We start from the raw sequence: 20,501 nt of genomic DNA, 5'->3' as shown, positions 1-20,501 counted from the left end.
TGGGCCGGGGCGGGCGCCCGCCGGCCCCTCCGGGGTCTCACCCGCGGCCGGGTGGTGGGAGGGTCCGCGAGCGAAGGCGACGCGCCCGCCGAGCTGTCGCGGGAAGAGGGGGCGCAGGGTGACCCCGACTCCGCAGAATTCGACCTCTGCTGTGTAAGGGAGAGAATGGGTTGGGGCGGGGGAGACGCGGCCTTTTCGGATGTTCCCCGGGCCCCCAGAGCGCTCCCCCGACCCCTGCCCAGGCCCCTGGAGGCGGCGAGGTGAGGCTCCAGCGAGGGGCCCTGCGCCCGCCCTCGGTTCCCGCGCAGGTTCCCGGCGGGACCCGGCGGCGGCGCTCCGCACGTGCTGCGCGCGCAGGCACTGAAACTGCTGGTGTGAGGTCACTTAGGGTGGTTTGGTTTTTTTGTTTGTTTGTTTTTTCAAGAAAACCTTTAGGATGGGGGATGTAATCTATTAAATTTATAAAAAAAAACAATGTTCTTCCGCCTACTGTGCCCTGGAGTAGTCATTTATTTAACTTTTACATGTACTCAGTCATCAGGAAATGTTGCAGGATGACCTGGAAGGATGTGAAGGTTACTAAGCGGGCGAGGAGACGGATCACAGCACACCACGTGCCGCAGGATTCCAATTTTAAGAACTGACCTATGGAGAGAGGTGGACAAGAGTGGACAGATAAACGCCAGGACGTCGCCTGCTCTCAGTGATCGGTGGAATCGTGTGTGATTTTTTCTTCTGCTGCTTGGTTCCAGTTACTGGTTTTTCTGTAAGAAGACACATTATTTTTGTAATTTGAAAAGAAAAATTTTAAATAAGGAAAGGCCTGGCTTTTTTTCTAAATCCCAGTACAAAATGTCCAAAATAGACCCCTCTTCCTAGGAAATAGACAGCAAATCTCTTCAGTTGCTCATAAATTAAACTACTTCAACTTTTTGATGTTTATCAGAGCATGAAACTGCTGTCGCTATAAACTAGAGAGTGAGTTGATTTTGTAAATTGAAACTATCTTGAAGTACATTGGGACACTGGATAAGGCTGGACTTTCTGTAAGAACAATAGCATGTCTTTGTCCAGGCTGATGAACTTGATTTTATTATGACTGCAGAGATCTTTATAACCTTAGAGTATAACTTTGTTGCTTATAGTAGAGAATAAAATTTGTAAATCAAAAAGCACAGAGAACCAATTAATTGGCAACTTGAGAAAGTCCTAAAAGTTGCAGGGGATACACAGTTTCTAATTGCACAGATAAGGTGTTTCTGCTCACTAGAGCTTTTTGTTTGTTTGTTTTTTTAAAGATTTCTTTTTTTCATTTTAATATGTTTTACCAATTTTTAGAGAGAGAGGAAGGGAGAGGGAGAGAAACATCGATCGGTTGCCTTCCGTACATGGGCATGTGCCCTGAACCTAGGCATGTGCCCTTCCAGTGCACAGGATGCTGCTCAGCCAACTGAGCCATACCAGCCAGGGCACCACAGCGTTTTAAACATTCACCAGCCTAACAGAATAACGTGATGGAGGCAAACCACCTCGGAAGATGATTAAAAGTAAATGTTTATTGATTTCTATAAGAGATCGATAATAACCTCATTAAATTAATGCCACCTAACTTGTCCCTCAGTTTCCTGACAAAGAGCAACCATATTGTTATAGTTCACACGCCAGGTTTACATCAAAAGAATTTCATCAAAACAGAAAAATTGTTTGCAACAAAAATCATTTTTCCCTTCCACTTAGTCCTGGCTTCACAGGCTCAATGGCTTCCCATTAAGCATGTCAAAATCAGTTCTTTTTTCTCAACCTGGATTTCAAAATTTTTCTGTCACTTAATTCAACCTTCTCAAAGTATCCCCCATGATCTTCCACCACCTGCCAATGAGATGCTGTTTAATGCTAGGAAGTAAGCTCCCTGAGAGCAAGGACCTTATCTGTATCTCCCTGCCTACAAGAGGGCCTGGCACATGGTACTCACTAAGTATTCATTTCATGAAGATAACATATTTGTGTCCTGTCTGCTTGGCTAGTTCCTAAGATATTTGAAAAGTTCTTTCTCCTATTAGACTGTCAGCATAATGCTGGGATGCTAAGAGCTTGCAGGGTTATAGCATTAGTTTAATCCAGTAATTTTACTCTTTTCAAAATAGCAGCCAAATCTTAAAACATGCAGAGCAGGGAGGTACAAGTGTCTGAATATCTGTGAATTACTATTCTAATTAGCACTATTTGGTTCTCTAAAATCAGTCAAATCGCCTCCCACAGTGAGAAAGAATATTAATCCTAGAACTCTTTGCTTTAGTCTTGGCATCTAACCAACTGACTTTGGACATTTCACTTATTTTTCTCATACCTCAGTTTCTGTAACCTCTTATAACCTCGAAGCCATTTACTATTTCTTTAGGAAAACCAACTCTAACCCATTGCCTAGCAGGTTTTTTTTTCAACAATTTCCCAGTAGAAGTAAAATTGATTTTACCAGTAACCTATAGCAAGTGCTCTGAAATTGAGACTCCTCCCCCAGGCCTGAAAAGATATTCTTTCTAAGTTTAGAGTTGGCTATTAGTCCTCTCTGTATGGTAGTCACAGTGGCCATAGTTCACTGTAGACCAGCAAAGAATCGGACTACTTTTAATAAATTCCCAATCTTGGGCTTTGTCTCCACCCAGTAGAGGGAAATGTGGTGGCAGTTTATTTTAGATTATCTAGCACCTAAGGTAAGACTCATTTCATCTGACCAATTTACCAAGCCTCCATACTCTCCCACTTCCTGCCAAGCAGATCATCAGGAACTGAAAAATAAAAAATACAACAAATTTTGTGTGAATAAAGAGTGCAGCATTTGGGGAAGTAAACCAAATGGATATCTTCTAAGCCACTTAGAAATGCATCTAGAACTAAAACCAATTTTTTCCACAAGCTAGAGCTATAAATACCAAACCAGACGTTGATTGGTGCTAAAGACAGATGATAAGAAATTGTGTTCCCCCCCACCACCCCCACTGCACTCTTAGCCTTACCCTCCTGGCTTCCTGGCACATATGTGTATACCTGAGCAAACCCAACTGTGCCCATATTGAAGGGGAAAAAGAAATTCCACCAAATATTAGTTCCACTTTTGTTTATAAGATCATATTTTGTGTTATGTTATCTCCTAGTGGCTCCTTAATATGATACATCAACAGTTTATGACATCCCCCTTTTAAAATTATTTGTGTCCACTCCCTGGAGCAAGGTGGTTGTGGGAACCACAATTTCTAAAAATGGCCTGTACTCAGAACCGAGATAAAAGCAAGGTACTCAGGCTTCTGTTACCATTTGACATCTTGAGGTTTATAGAAACCTCTCCACCTCTTTTCTAATTATAAGTTCTAGGAGAGAATATTACCTAATAATTATAGAGGGAATCTTATATGAGTTTCAGTACAGAATGTAATTAAGTTACTTTCATTTTATTTGAAAGGCAGATATTTGACATTTTGCAAGGATTAATATATTTTAGGTTTTTTGCGATCTCTAAGCATGGGGTCGAACCTCATTCCTGGCTATTCAGGATGGAATGATAGATGCAGACTTAAATGTCTTTTTAAGAGCAAATTGCTCACATGGATCCAGGAAACAATTGTTATTATTGTACCCAACACAGAACATGCTCAGGGTTAATTTTTCTTTTCCTACGGTTTATAAAACACACTATGGAAGGTTCCTTACAAAAAAAAAAAAGTCTGAAGAAACATGTGGTCTAGAAGAGTACCAATAATTATGCCAAATTGGATTATCTTTAATCCAAATCAAATGGTTAATATAAACAGTATGTAGGTGAGACAAGAATGTTTCTCTTTTGGTCACTTGCTCATTGATTTGAGAAGGGGTTATACTGTGATTAAAAATGTTTTTGAAATACTTTTATTGTAGATCATCGAAACTCATTAAATGTGTAACTTTTAAGTCTCTTTAGTCATTTTCCATTTTAAAAATTGTTATATAGATAAGCATGTTTTTCTTAAATGTTCTGTAATAGAAAGGTATTATAGAAAGACTTTTAAACTAAAAAAAATTTTTTTTAATCTGGGATCTACTACTAAAATATGTTGAATAAGGTTGGTGTCTTTGTTTCAAAACTTTTAAAACAGCTTGTTTAGGCATAATACCAACTTTAAAAGTAATATATTTATTGTCATGTAGGAAATATTGTTCTAAATTTATCTCAAATGGAATAGATTTGCTCTAAACAAATAAGGTGATTAGATCATATCTGTCATTAATTGTTTTTATTACATAATTAAAAGTGATGAACTGAAATACAGTAAGTGTTGATAGAAATTACATGAGTATATTTAATGTAACTTCAGAGAGGTAAGTGATGACTTTGGGTCTACATCAAAGGCAAAATAAATAAATCCAGCACAACTGTTACTTGCCTATTTTTTTTAAATCAATTTTAAAAATATTTATTGGGTTGGTGCCAAGACTCATAGGAACGAAACAGTCCTCCAGCTGTGCAGAATCCAACTGAATAAATTACAGCCCTCGCCTTTCCTTTCCGGAGGGTTGGAAAGATTAGAGAGGCCACACCAGATATTCAAATTGATAAGAGGTCTTTAAAGGTCTCCTTTCATCTAGTCACTTCCCTCAGAGTTACAAGCTTCAGAGGTTTAGAGAACACACACACACACACACACAAGTTTCTTCTTCACCAAGACCAGGTTCAGTGGAATAGCTGCGGTCCTTGTAGCCCTATGTTCTGTTGCCCAAACCATCCCAAAGCAGGTGTCTTAGGGTGGCCTGGAACCTTTGAGGTCAACTACAATGCAGGAGTTCTGGTGAACTGGCCCCTATATTACTATCTCATCATTTTGAATATAATTTTTCTCCCTGCCAGATCCATCTCCTGGAGCTCCATCAATTTAGGACATTTTAATTGTCCTCAGTTCGCTTCAAAATGTGATTGTGTTGAGACTTGTCAAACTTTGGGCATTGCCACATTCTTCTGCCTCAACTTTGGTAAACTCGGAGTTGCCAGCATTCGTCAGAATCACCTTTGCAGAGACTGTGAAGGTGGCGTGATACAGCACCCTGTGAATGGTTAAGTAGAAGGGAGCTGGAAAGGGAAGGGAAGAAAGAAAATGCCATGCAGATGAGCTGTAGTGCATCAGCTCTCAACTTTATTCTTTAAATATTTCCCCAATGCAGTCTGAGTAAGACTTAAACAACATAAAAACCTTCAGTACCAATTCAATTAGCTTAATTGTTTTCTACCCAAAGACAAAATAGAAATAAGGTCATAACAGCTTCATCTTCCCTAACATCAGAAAGATTATCTGCAAAAACCTCATTTTGGTCTCCGATGAATTTAAAGGGTTTAATCTTTTTTAACATATTCATGTGTAGCTCAGAATCACAAGGCTTCTATGGAAAAATAGGGTTCTTTATATAATCAATGGAATGAAGTGCTACTTTATTACCCACTTAGCTCTCTAATTCTGCTTCATGCCATTCTAACTTTTTTTAAAAAAATGTTTTTATTCATTTCAGAGAGAGAAAGGGAGAGGGAGAAAAAGAGAATCATCAATGATGAGAGTCATTGATCGGCTGCCTCCTGCATGCCCCGCACTGGGGATCGAGCCCGCAACCCGGGCCTGTGCCCTGACCGGGCATTGAACCATGACCTCCTGGCTCATAGGTCAAGGCTCAACCACTGAGCCACGCTTGCCAGACCTAACACTTATTTAACCCTTAGTGCTACAGAACCTAAGTACAGACCACCCAACACATAAACTCTCTACGTTCCCTGGGACTGTCATACCTCTGACTGACTACTCCCTTTCTTTATTGTCCATATCACTTGGCACAGATAAATAGATTTCTTAATGAATCAGAAGGATGGTCAGAATAAAAGTAGTCATCCTGAGGTTCCTTCTTTTCATGTCTAAAGTCAAAAACAAAGCATTAGTAAATTGATGTTAAGCTCTATCATTTTGATGACAAGTGTCTGATTCATCTTTTTCTTTTTCCATCCCCTAAAACCCAGCATCCATAGCAGCAGGCACTGAATGTTTATTAAATAAATTTCTCTACTGTCACTTAGATAAATTAACTCTTTCAGTTGAATGTGGCCCACAAATGCCAGTTTACAACTAATAGATGTCAAGGGTATTGGGAGAAATAAATCAAACTCATAAGGGCCAAGTGTGTAAAAACAAATTTTGCTCCTTTCGTAATGTCTCCATCCCCTCTTCAAAAAATTGAATGGTTTCTGTTCCATCCCTGTCCCCCGATCACTCAGTTCCTCTCTCCAGAGGCAATCACTTTTACCAGTTTTTTACATATCCTATGCAAGATATCTTGGATATCCTTCCAGGATATCCTATGTCAACAAAGAATAAACATGTTCACTTTTTTCACAAATGGTAACATACTATTCTGCTGCTTTCTTCCTCTGTTGTTCTTTGTAGGTAGGGTTTTTTAATTTTAATATTTTTTTTTGTAAAATTTTACACATATAACAAAAGTAGAGAGATTGTATATTAGATCTTGTGTGCTATCATCCAATTTCAACAATCTCAAGGTGTTGCAGCTTTGTTTCGTCTATCCTTTATTGTGTGTGCAGACTTTAAAGACATCTTGTTGCCTGGCCAGTGTGGCTCAGTGGTTGAGCATCGACCCACAAACCAGGAGATCACAGTTCAGTTCCCGGTCAGGGCACATGCCCGGGTTGTGGGCTCCATCCCCAACAGGAGGAGTGCAGGAGGCAGCCGGTCAATGACTCTCTCTCATCATTGATGTTTCCCTCTCTCTCCCTCTCCCTTCCTCTCTCTGAAATCAATAAAAACATATTTTTAAATAAATAAATAAATAAATAAAGACATCGTGTCATTTCACCCTCTATTTGCTAAATACACTCTTCTCTCTAAGTCATATGGACATTTTTTATATAAGCACAATGCCATTATCGCACCTAATGAATAATAATTTCTTGGTATCACCTAGTACCAATCTATAATCAGATTTCTCTAATTGTCTAAAACATGCCAAATGCCAGGTTTGTTTCCCATGTTTCTTAAGTCTCTTTTCATCTAGACATCTAGAGTAGACAGTAGCCCATCCTTATTTTTTTCCATGGCACTGACCTGAAGAAAATTGCTCAACCGTCTTGTAGAACTGTTCACACTCTGGATCTACCTGTTACTCCCTTGTGGCATTGTTTAACTTGGTCCTTTATTTCCTTATTTCTTGTAAACTGGAAGTTAGTCTATCAACTTAATTAGGCTCAACTTTTGGGCTCACGTTTAACTTTTGGGCAAGCATACTTCGAGCTAGTGCTGCGTGTCTCATACGGCCTCACATCAGGGGGCACATAATGTCAGGCTGTCCACATTTCAGGGAAGCTGAGGTTGACCAGGGAGTTCAGGAGGTGACAGGTGATCTGAATATTGTCACATTCCCATCAGCCTTTTACCAAGTGGTTTCACTCAGTGGTGACGGCCACCTGAATCAATGATCCATTAAGGGCTGCAAAATGGGGCAGTCTAGTTCTAGCATTAGTGTGGGAGAGAATATACTTGGTGGCATGTACCTCCTTTCGCTGCAAAAGTTCACGTAATCTTAGAATTCGCTGAATTGGAATACTTACAACAAAGCTCATGGAAATGTATCATCACATGAATTATCATTAAGAAGCCTCCAAATCCCTCTAAATTACATTCAAACGAACACTGAAAACCTGTAGTTTTGAAAGTTTTGTTTGCTTTTTAAGGTTTAAAAAGTCTGGGTCTATTTAGAAGTAGCCGATATTGTCCCGGGGGCTGGGGCATCTACAGTTATATAACATTCTAAATATAATCTTTTGGGAATTTCTCCCATTTGCATAATAAACCCCATCCATATCTACAGAAGAAATATTCTTACCCAATCTGAAATGTATTATAGAATTATTCCCTGTGTAGACTATTAGAAAGATGGAAACCATCCTCTCCAGAGAGGAAACCTCCAGGGAGATGAATATTCCCAGAATTGCAGATAAGTCCCAGCAGAGAGCCACTGTGTGACTGAAAGGCTTTCAGGCATCGGGCATCTTCCTAAAAGGAGGTGTGCCCCTCATTAAGCAGAGGCTTTCAAACCAGGACCAACTGGGCTGCTCATTCAAATGCCTGGGCTCCGCACCAAGAGATTCCGATTGACTAAGTCTCTTCCTTTAAAATCATCCCACAGGCCATGTCTGGGAAAACTCGACTGTAAGTGCGGAGGGTTCTGAGCCTCACACCCATGCCCACTGCACACTGTTTCATAGACGTGGTTCATTATAGCACCACGTGCCTCTGAAGTGCATCCATATGAACCACACTCCCTTAGGCTTCACTCTAAGGACATATGCATTTCTCTGTACTCCGACTACAAGTCGAAGAGAGCCCCCGACAGTGAGCGGCAGTGTGCTGGGCAGCAGGGGCTGGCCCATGCTTTCACTCCACCATGCCCCACTTTTTGCCCTACTTTTTGTGTTCTGGAGAAGTTTTGACTCATGATGGCTGATAAAATGTGCCAGTGACAGTGGAAGACCCATCGCGGATTTGCAAAGGCAGAGGGCCCGGGAGGTGAAAATGCGCACTGCACAGGGGCTGGGCCTCGCAGGAGGCCCCTGAGGAAATGGAAGGGAAGAGCCGTGGGCGGCTGCAGACTGGTGGAGGGAGACTTTCCCGAGGCTGAAAGGTATTGAGAGGTACAGCAGCGGGGTGGCCGGCCCAACAGGAAACCAGAAGGGGAGGCCTGAGACTTCAGAGACTGGAAGCGAAGTGAGGGGCGCCCACGAATGTATGAGGTTGAAAATATTTATCTCCATAGGGACTCTCTGATAACAACCTCATTCAGCACTGAGTTAGGGAGGCAACCTCACTGCAGGTCACCCCTATTTTCTCACAAAATTGTTTACTCCTGTATTGATCGTTGGGCTGGATAATGAACCATTTATGAAGGAAAAGGCTCCAAAGCATCGAAAGCGTGTGTGTCCATGTGCCGGTTTGTTCTGCCTCCCTGCTCTCCGCAGGCCGCAGGCGGAGATACAGACGGGGCTTGGCGCGGCCGAGTCCCTGAGGACGCGAGGGCCACTGCGTTTGCGGTTCAGCTGTGGAGGAGGGCCGTGGGAAACACTGTGCGGACAGGCTATCCTTGTCCATTTCCAGGGTGTACTGAGGAACTCCAATTCCAGGGCAGTGAGAGAAGACCGAAAGAGCCACTAGAGCCCAGCTGGCGTGGCTCAGCCGTTGAGCATCCACCTAGGAGCCAGGAGATTGTGGTTCGAGTCCCGGTCAGGGCACATGCCTGGGTTGATCCCCAGTGGGGGGCGTGCAGGAGGCAGCCGATCACGACTCTTTCATCATTGATGTTTCCATCTCTCTCTCCCCCTCTCTTCCTCTCTCTAAAATCAATAAAAACATTTTTTTAAAAATAACCACTGGAATGACCCAACAGCAAAGAACTGGGAAACTGGGAGAGTGTCTCCAATCAGAAGAAGAAAAGGGCAGATGAGATGCTGAATAAGAAATGTGGGGCCCAGCAATCAGGGAGAAGCCAAGCTCTGACTCTGCCGCAGTGACCCGAAATAGGACATAAAGTGTACTGGATGGGACGCTCGGGTTCCCTCACCATATGTGTGCTTCAGAGAACAAAGCAAGACAAAACAAATAGGTGTTTTAATAAAAGCTTCCCAATATTAAGGACTTCCTAGAGAACAGTGCCGGGTCATTCAACCAGACAAGTTTCTAGTTTCTAGCACTGTGCTGGGCACACAGTCAGCTCCCGGCGCGTTTCCTGAATGAATAAACGTGCAATGGGTGGGATTCGAGCTAAAGGATGCCTTATGCCAAACAAAATAAATAAGCGACGGGAAGGCTTTGTGCCACAGTCTGCTCTAGCGCCATCCCACCGCCGATGTTTCCATTTTGGTTTTGATCACAGCACTAGCATCGACTCACACGTGCAGACGTGCATTTTGGTTTTGATCACAGCACTAGCATTGACTCACACGTGCAGACCTGTCTTACCCACCAGACCAAGCTCGCTGACGGCTTGCTTGCTGAGGGGCCGTGCCTTGAGGCATCTCCAAGTCCTCAATTCTTACGGCAGGACTAAGTGCCAAGAAGGTGCTGAGCAGACAGCCACTAAAGGAACCACCAAAGGAATGGACAGCTTACCCACGAAATCAGATCTTTAACATGGGCTCGGTTTAGTGTTACCTAGGCTGCCCTTTCTGTCTCCCGCCAGCTACGCAGCCTACATGTGTGAGGAAGTAACTTACATGGATGGGAGAACATGAGCTGGAAGTTTCTAGAGGAGGAGGAGCCCCCTTAGCAAGTCATGCTGTCGTTTGGAAGACATGAGCACTACTCTAGACGACCGCTATGGTTTACCAGATGAACTTGACCCAGGCTCGATGTGACTAGTGTGGCCTGGTCTTGACTCTGGTAGCTTCTCATTTCCGCAAAATAAGCAGAGAGGTGGTGGCCTCCCACGTTGCCGCAAGCAGACGAGTGATGAAACATGAGATCACTTATAAGCTAAGGGGAATCTTTCTAGTCCCGTGTCTTGACTAACAGCTTTTAAGATTAAGACTAAATCCATATGTTTGAATTTAATTCTCTTGCAACTGAGGACCTATCTGGGGAGCTCTGTTTTCTGCCTTACCTGGTTCTGGTCAAGATTACACAGATCAGTCCTGTCCAAAGTAAAGACACTTCCAAAGGGAGCCTTTTACAGAGGAGGAGGGTAAGGGTTGATATGGAAATCAGGAGACCTAGGTGGCTCCACAGTAGGTATGGGACTTTGGATATGTCCCTTCACTTTTAACATTAGAGAATTCTCATTTGTAAATTGAGCAGGTTGAGTCCAATAATCCATAATTCCACTTCTAGCTTTCCATCCTTTCTCTGCACACCTATAAAACATGTAATCAGTGCTATTCATCTGACACTTACAACCTATTGCCTGATACTATAGTGAATGCACATGTCTTATTTCCCCAACTGGAGTTTAAGCTCCTTAATATCTGAAACGCATCTTACACTCTGCGGTGGCTGCTGTGATGCATCCCGTGAGGCACTCCTTCCCCAGCTGCTGGGAATGCTGTGGCTGTGGCTCTTCTCTGAGTCGTTCACCACCCCTACGGCAACGTGTGTGTGCCGAGGGGCGGATACAGCCAGTATCCAACGACTAGATGGTTGATATGTGTATGTGCGGGGAGGGGGGCAATGAAGGCCAAGGGGGACAACTCTGAAGAGCTGCCCCACAGCAGAGCTTCCCTTGGGATCGCCAAGATCTTTCTGTAACTGCATCAGTCCAGCCTCTTTCTGTTTATCCTGCTCCGCTCACTCCCTCACAGGTGTGGTTCTTGAGAGCATTCCCCAGTCCTCCTCCTCCATGCAAGTCTCAGAGTCTGTTTTCCAGAGGTTGTAACTATGTTCCATGCAACCTTCCCAAGTACTCCCCCTGTGCAAGGTGGGCTCAAACGAGTAGAAGTCCACAGGGGCTGCAGCAAGGTGGGAGAGAAGCCCATGCTGGGAGAAGCCCTGGTTTTTGTCTCCACAAACACTGAAACTGACAGTGTTCCTCCCAGGGTCCAAGTCTCCACTAGCAGAGCCAAAAGCAGAGGAAATGTTCCCCATCCGTGAGGCACTGGGAGTGTTTTGTTCCTGCTCATCTCTTTTCATGTGTGTGTCTAATTCCTGGCAGCAGCAAGAGTGGAGGGACTGGGTCCTACATACATTGACTAAGACCAACAGAATATTTAAAAGTTGGCTGGTCTCCTTGTGCCTCTAAAGCCAGAGAAAAACCTTGGTTTTCAAACTGCTTCCTCTTTCAAATGAAAACCAGGAGCAAACGGATCACACAGTGACGGTCTGGGATCCATCAGCATGGATGGTGTCAAGGCGATCGGTGAAGCTGGCTCTTCCCTTCCATATAAAGGGGAAAAATTGCTTCAGGCAACCCTGGCTCCCCACATTTCTAATACATTTATTTTGTGTCATTTTAACTGGATTCATTCACAATCTATACACACAACCACACACACATCTTCACCTTTGGAGCCAGCTGACTGTGGGACATCGTGTTCACATAAACCTTTCAAATGAACACCGGCTTTTATTATGAGATAGCACTGCCTCTGTGCTGTACGCTTTCCTCGGATAGCCTGAAGTATCTGCCCCTGATTTTTCTCTCTCTCTCTTTTTTTGGTTAGAATCTCAGACATTCGATATGATTTATAGAAGCACAGTCCTTTGAAATGATAAGAGAATGGGCTGCAGACTTGGGGCATATTTAAATAATTAAAACATTGTCTGATACTGTGTGGTTCCAAGAGAAAAGACGAACAGTCGACACTAGAAAATTTCCTGCTGGGTTCCTGCCAGGGACTAGCTGGCCGTCCTGGGGAGGTCCGTCATTATGGGACTTCGCTGTTTGTAAATTTAATAAACGGCTCACATCTGCTTATAATATTAGGGATGTCTATGCTAGAAGGACTTCTTGCATAAAGCACATGGTTTATTTTACAAATCAATCAATGCTTTCTGTTTGTTGGATTTGTCAGCTTGTGCAGGAAAAACACTACACCTGTATTTACACGTAAGAGTCTAAGCCACAGCATCCATGTCCTGCTTGTGCTTTGAACCACCATGTGACACGCCTGAGACCCTGGAGATCTAGCCCTTCCCCAGCAGGGCACAGCTGAGGCCCAAAAAAGGGGAGGGACCCTGGAGCAGTTCACCGGAGTTAGTGACAGAGTTTGGGCTAGAGGACCTCACAGCACACCCTCCCTCCCTCTTTCCCTCCCTCCCCACCGCCACCCCTCCCTCCCTCCACTCCTTTCTCCTTTCTTGCGTCTCTTCTCTCCTTTGGACTCAGCTTACTTAGACTCCTCAGTTTGTGCCCATTAGCAGCATCTTTGGTCTGGGTGTGGTCCATCTCACATTTGATCCCCATGGACTACTTCCTTGCTCCCATATAGGCAACCATCCTGATGTATTTCATGTGCATCAGTTATATTTTTATAAATCTTGAAGAATGCGTCTTCCCCTTCCCCACCTTGGCAGGATGCAGGATGCAGGATGTTATGTGCACGCTCCTCTAGCCCGTTACCGCTGGCAGCTGCCTAGTTCTCCGAGGCCACAGCTGTTCCCCGCATATCACCAGCCTCTGCGTCCCCTCATCCCACGGTGGTTCCACAACAGCCACTCTTGGCTCACTTGCTCTCTCTCGAGCAAAAACCACATTTTCCCCCTTTATTAAACCTATAAGACAGAACATATCCAAGGAATATGAGCGATTTAGCAGTGGCCTCAGTAACCTTTCACCTCTAGATAAATTACTGGTATGATTTAATACAATACAGATGGAAAGTGTTCAAAAGCTGTTTTTATTCAATCAAAGTGGGCAGAGTGCTTTTAAAATGTTTTGCCAGCACTAACTTCAGTTCTCAAGAGAAAAATATCTTCATTGTTCAAGAGAGAGAGAGAGAAAAGAAAGTTGGCGGGAAGATGGGAGAATGAACCATTTGTTCTGAGGGGCCATTTGGCGGCTATGTATCCAAAGCCTTTGGTCTAGCAATTCCACCTCCAGGGGTTTATCACAGGGCGACATGAAGGAGTAGGTGCAAAGATTCCCCAGAGAGTGCTCCCTGCAGCATTACCTACAGTCGGGGAAAGCTGGAGTCAGTCTCAATGTGCTGTAAGTGGTTCTGCTAACAGATCAGCATTCTGCTGATTAATTTATTCAGCACATATTTATTGAGTTCCTGCTGTGTGCCAGGCACAGTGCTAAAGACTGGGGATGTGAGAGGATTAAAGTAGGCAATGCCCCATCCTGGGAGACAGTGAGCCGTTGGACCTAAGGCACCGGAACCCTCCTGATACAATGATAAAAGCAGTTCATGAGAAAAAGCATTATTGTTACAACGTACGATATTTTATTTTTAGATTTACAACCATAAGAAGCTATTTTTTTAAAAGAGCAAAGGTTTTCTTATAAGTTCAGTATAAAATAACAGACGTGAATTTCAAAAAATAATTACTCCAAGCAGCAGCCTGCCAGAAGCAGTAACGATGCCCGGGGTTGCTGTTCGCGGGGCAGGTGAGCGCCGACTCCGTTATGAGGCACGCAGTCCTTGGGCCTCGGAACTGGGAGCTGAGAGGTGGGGGGCCAGCTAGGCCGTCATGAGGTTACAGCCAAGCTCCCAGCTGTTCAGGGCTCCCTCTCCCACTATAGAAGGAAGGTGCTGCACTTGGGTGCCCCTCTGAGCCCCTGCAGTCTTGAAGTTCTTCCTTTCTCCTGATTGTAGTTCACATGCTGTCATTCTGCTTTCTTGTGCCTGTGTTGTGACATGTTTGTGTTTTTTCACTCACCGAATGACTGAATTGGGTCACTGCTCCATAAATCCAACTGTCAGTGTGTCACCTGTGGAAGTGACTGGAAATTGCTCATGCTGAGACAGGGAAGCTCTGCGGGCCCGTGTGTCCTTAGGGTCCTTTCTCCAAACTGCATGTGTTACTAATGCAGAACAAAACAGATTCTGCCAATTACACAAGAAACATTGAGATTTTTCTAGTTATATCCCACCATGCTCTTCCTATAAAAGTGTTTACTTATAAAGTTAATTTCCTTTTTTTCCCTTTTAAAGTAATTTCAATTTTTATTTATATTTTTTTACATTTAATATTATTTTGTATTGGTTTCAGGTGTGCGGCATAGTGGTTAGGCAATCATACTTTACAAAAGTGTTCCCCCCGATATTTCCAGTACCCACCTGGAACCTTACATAGCTATTACAATATTATTGGACTATATTCCCTATGCTGTACTTTACATGCCCGTGACTATTTTGTAACTACTATTTTGTACTTAATCCCTTCACCTTTTTCACCCAGCTCCCCAACCCCCCACTTTGCCTAGTATTTCTAGACTTCCTTGACCATTCACAATTTTGACCAATACAACATTTGATTACAGTGCCATACATATATATATATATATATATATATATATATATTAACTCAGTTTTTCTAAAAGTGTAGTCTGCGGGCCTTTCACAGTAGAAACGACTCACTGCGCTAATTAAAAACACAGATTCCTGGACATAAACCTGGACCTACAAAATTAGAATCTCTGGGGTTGAGGCCTTGGGATCTGAATTTTGGATAAGCCTCCCCTTGTCAAGTGATTCTTATGGGCACTAAAATTGAGAACCCCTGAACTTTATTATAAGTAAAATGAGCTACTCTCAAATATTCTTCTTCTTATAATCCTATTTTCCTTTTGTTCAATACATCATAATTCCAAGGACTGATCCTTGAAATAATCTCCACAATTAACTTTTCCTCCTTGAAAATTGGCTATTAATTTCCACTATGAGTGTGTTTGTGTGTGTATCTAGTTTTATCCAGAAAAATCCCACAACAGAATGCCATTTCTCAGCACGGTTACTATTTGGACTTTTTCTTTTTTAAAAGATATTAAGGTCCTGCCCAGCCGGGCGTGGCTCAGCAGTTGAGCGTCGACCTAGGATCCAGGTGATTGGGGTTCAATTCCCAGTGAGGGCACATGCCCGGGTTGTGGGCTCGATCCCCAGTCAGGGGCGTGCAGGAGGCAGCTGATCAATGACTCTCATCATTGATGTTTCTATCTCTCTCTCTCTCCCTCTCCTTTCCTCTCTCTGAAATCAATAAAGATATATTAAAAAAAAAAAAAAAAAGACATTAAGGTCCTTATGAGGACAAAGCTGACTTTATTCTATGGTAGATTCTGGAATTAGAATGTCTTTTTTAAGCAGAAAGAAAGAAAACGACTCTGCCCTTCATTCACAGTCAAGTACTTCTCTAGTGACATCCAAGCAGCTCTAAATTCAAGTGAGGCATGCCCCCAACCAACATCAGTCCCAGCCCGCTTACAGCTTATTTATGGAAAGAAAGTGGAAGAGATAAAAGACAATAACACCACTTAAAGTCAAAGAACAGATTTACATTCTTGTAGAAAACAAATAATTCATGTAAAATACAGTGGTCTTCCCTTTCTCACTATAATCTCCCTTCTCTGGGAGTGAGTTCAGCAACTTGAATCTAGTGGTTCATTTTATAACCAAATCTACCTTATTATTTGTCACACAGTCAGGTGACTTTCTGTATTAGTTACCTATTATTATTTTTTAATATTTTTATTGATTTTTAGAGAGAGAGGAAGTCAGAGAGAGAGAGAGAAACATTGATCGGCTGCTTCCTGCACAGCCCCCTACCAGGGATCCAGCCCACAACCTGGGCTTCTCTTCTTCTGCATTGAGTAAGGCTAGTAACGTCAAAGGGTCCTATTATTCTTGAGTAGCTTACCCAAAGATTGAAGAATGGATCTGTTTAAGGCTCTGGAAGGAATCAGTAGATAAATAGAAGGGGGGAGGGGGAAGGGAAGTAAGGGAGATTTATAGAAACATTCCAGCCACTGGCTGTGAGTAAGCAGCTGACTCAGGAGGTGAGAATATGGAAAGAGCTGAAAAAGAATGCTTTCCTCCTCTCAGCATGGTGGTGACCACAAGCCTGGAGGGGACAATCAAAAAGAACAATGTAGGAAGCACTCACAACTCCCTTTAGAAGACTGCATTTCTTCACCCGAGTCTGTGGACAGGGAGAGAGGGAGAGAGAGATAGAAACATCAAGAATGAAAGAGAGTCATTGATTGGCTGCCTCTTGCACGACCCCTACTGGGGATCGAGCCCACAACCTGGGCATGTGATCTTCTGGATCGTAGGTCAATGCTCAACCACTGAGCCACGCTGGCTAGGCAATGTAGGGTTTATCATGTACTTTAACTAACAGTTGGTCAGTAAAGTATCCAGTATAGTTCATTTTCTTTGCATAGGAGAATTTAATAAAATGTTAGGGGTATTAAGCAAAACTCAGGCTTTTCTATGCAATCTATCTTAGTTCAGCCTACTCCTGGAACAGATTTCTGACACATAAAAACCATCTTTCATTTGATAACTACTCATCTGAGACCTTTGTGGAACACTTCACCTTTTGATTTATCTTTGTATTTTCTATTTATCTATGTTATTTTATCACTAAGCAGTTATGAATATATCTTGATTAAAAGTATTGATTTTCTTAGAGAGAGAGGAAGGGAGAGGAATATAGAGACAGAAACATCGATCAGCTGCCTCCCACACCCCCCCTACTGGGGATTGAGCCCCCAACCCTGGCATGTGCCCTGATATGAAATTGAGCCAGTGACCTCCTGGTTCAATGCTTAACCACTGAGCCACACCAGTCAGAAAAAGTATTGAACTTTTAACACATAGTCCTTTTGTGTGTGTCTGATACAAATCATGGTAATGAGGGGAACCAAGTGCTATGGTGGCAGAAAAATTTGTTAAGACTCATATTATATTGACCCCAAATCTGCAGCTAGGCAGCTTTTGTAATTTGTAAACCCAGGAAATGGAAGTGCTGGGCAATCTCAGGGCAGACCCACTACTGGGCTTGAAGTGATGGTGGGTGCCCTCTACGACCCAACCCAGGAATGGTAGAATGGCCACACCTCACCCATCTGAGCAGCTGCTGTAAGATTTTTTTTTCCCTCATGAGATTTTCTTTTGGAGGGTTAGTTTTTGTGCCCTCAAGACCATAGGCTAGAGTCAGCCCTCGATTTTTCTTTCTATAAAAAAATCAGTTCATTGGTCCTGGCTGGTATTGCTCGGTGGTTAGAGCAATGGCCCATTAACTAAAGGGTCTTGGGTTCAATTCCCGGTCAAAGGCATGTACCTGGGTTGCAGGTTCAGTCCTCTCTCACGTGGATGTTCCTCTCTCTCTCTCTCTCTTTCCCTCCCTCCCTCCCTTCCATTCTCTCTAAAAAATTCAATGAAAAAAAATATCCTCCGGTGAGGATTAACCAAAAAAAACCCCTCAGTTCACTGAAGTAAAATCAACACACCGTAAAATTCACTCACTTTAAGTGTATAGTTCAATGATTTTTAGTAAATTGACAGTGTTGTGCAACCATCTCCAAAATCCAGTTTGAGAACATTTTCCATCACCCTAAAAGAAACCTCAAGCCCATTTGCAGTCATTCCCTGTTAATGTTAATGAGAATAAACTCCATTAAGATTTCTGTCTTGACTTTCTTAAATTAGAGCTGAGAAAGAGTTGCTAGTCAAACTTCCAATAATTTGTTCCCTGGTTGCTGCATTCGACAGATTTGTCTCTCTGATGACACATACCGGCTGGCTCGATGGAATGATGAAATACCCCTCTTCTTACCTGATCTTTGTTTTGGCTGCTAACTCAGCAATATATCTGAATTTCTGTGTAGGTGTTCCACTTTTAGATTTTTCCAAGTGTCTCCAAAAATGTGATAAAGAGCCCCAAATCAATTTTTAAAATAATCTGAAATGCAGTGTTCTCTACTGACACAAGCATTGATGAATGTTGCTAGATTCCTGTCACCCTGTCTGTGGGGGTAGGGATGGGAAGGGACAAGCAGGGTCTGTTTTATTTCACACAGGGCTGAAATCTTACAATACATGCCATGTAACCAGGCTAAGGACAAATAATCCCCATGAATAAATTTAAAGTGGATTGACCCACATTTCACATTAGATAAAGCACACGCAAGTCATTAAATGAATTTCTCCCTCTGGTTCATTAGTTCTCAGCATGCTCTGATCCTTTACCCATTTGTCATATAGCTCCTGAAAGCTACATATGGAAAAAAGAAAGTAAATCATTTTGTCCGTCCCTTTACCAGGTCAGGACATGTTCCCCGCAGAGGAATTATTACCATGTGGAAATTGACTGGCTCTCCTCGTGATCCCGGCTAAGAGACTGAGAAGCCACACTTGACGTATTGGCCTGATGGCATTCCGCCAAGCGCCGCGCACATTAGCAAGGATGGGCCCACGCTCCCATTTACCCGGGAGTCCAGTGCTAAGAGCTTAGATTCTGCATGATGAGAGCTCTCGAGAATGGATCTGGTGATGACTCTGAGTATCAGAGCTGATGATTAAAGAGGCTGGCTTTTTAAAAATTCTCACTGGGAGCTCAGACACTCTCCCATTCCGATCTGGAGACACTCTTGAGTAAAGGCAGTGTAGAGGGGAACACTGTAGGTCTCCTCAGGTAGGATTTGCCACACCGAGTAGACCTATTTGTAAATGGCAGTGTCCTTCTTGGTTTGGAACTCATGGTGTTTCATGAGGCTGTTGGTCAGGCTTTGGAAAGTGTGAGAAACATATTGACATAACATTATCAGTTGAGTGCAGTGTTTTATTTTAAATATGTTTTTTTAAATTGATTTCAGAGAGAGGAAGGGAGAATGAGAAAAGATAGAAACATCCCGAGGAGAGAGTCATTGATCAGCTGCCTCCTGCACGCCCCCTGCTGGGGATCGGGCCCTGAACCAGGGCATGTGCCCTGACCAGGAATCCAACCGCGACCTCCTGGTTCATAGGCTGACGCTTCACCACTGAGCCACGCGGGCTGGGCTGAGTGCAGTATTTTAACAAATAAGGTCATACATACAGCAATGCTCTATGGTAGAGATCAAAGCTCCGCAAAGAAGAAAAGGAAACCAACAGAAACCAGACTCATTATGTGTCATCAATGGCTGTCCCCAAAGCTCATGGAATCTTAGTTGGCATTACTAGAGGTATAAACAATGGAAGGAAGGAGGTGCACTGGGAAGACCAAAGCTATGATATTTGTCCAGAATTTTGGCCAGTACTATAAGAGGTTCACAGGCAAAGTGGAGCATGTTCAAATGTAAGTAATACGAGATGCCATATAAAAAAAATGGATTCTTTTAAAATAACATGTGCTCATCAAACTAAAAAGCTTCTGCACAGCAAAAGAAAACAGCCTCAAAATACAAAGGAACCCCACGGTCTGGGAAAACATATTTGCCAAGGATGAATCTGATAAGGGGCTAATTTCCAAAGTGCACAAAGAACTCATAGCACTCAGCAAGAGAAAGACAAACAACCCAATTAAGAAATGGGCAAAGGACTTAAATAGACACTTCTCCAAAGAGGACATACGGATGGCCAAGAGACACATGAGAAAATGCTCGACGTCGCTAATCATCAAACAGATGCAAATTAAAACCACAATGAGGTATCACTTCACACCTGCCAGAATGGCTGCCATCAACAAGTCAACAAACGACATGTGCTGGTGAGGGTGTGGAGAAAGGGGAACCTAGTGCACTGCTGGTGAGAATGCAGACTGGTGCAGCCACTATGGAAAACAGTATGGAGGTTCCTCAAAAAATTAAAAATGGAGCTGCTGTTTGACCCAGTGATTCCACTCCTAGGAATGTACCCTAAGAATCCTGAAACATTCATCAGAAAGGATATATGCACCCCGATGTTCATAGCAGCACAGTTTACAATAGCTGAGATCTGGAAACAGCCCAAGTGCCCATCAGTAGATGAGTGGATAAAAAGCTGTGGGACATTTACACCATGGAATACTACGCAGCTG

This window comes from Miniopterus schreibersii (assembly GCF_964146895.1).
Source record: "Miniopterus schreibersii genome assembly, chromosome: 1".
NCBI lineage: Eukaryota > Metazoa > Chordata > Mammalia > Chiroptera > Miniopteridae > Miniopterus > Miniopterus schreibersii.
Note: the sequence above shows the minus strand (reverse complement) of the source record.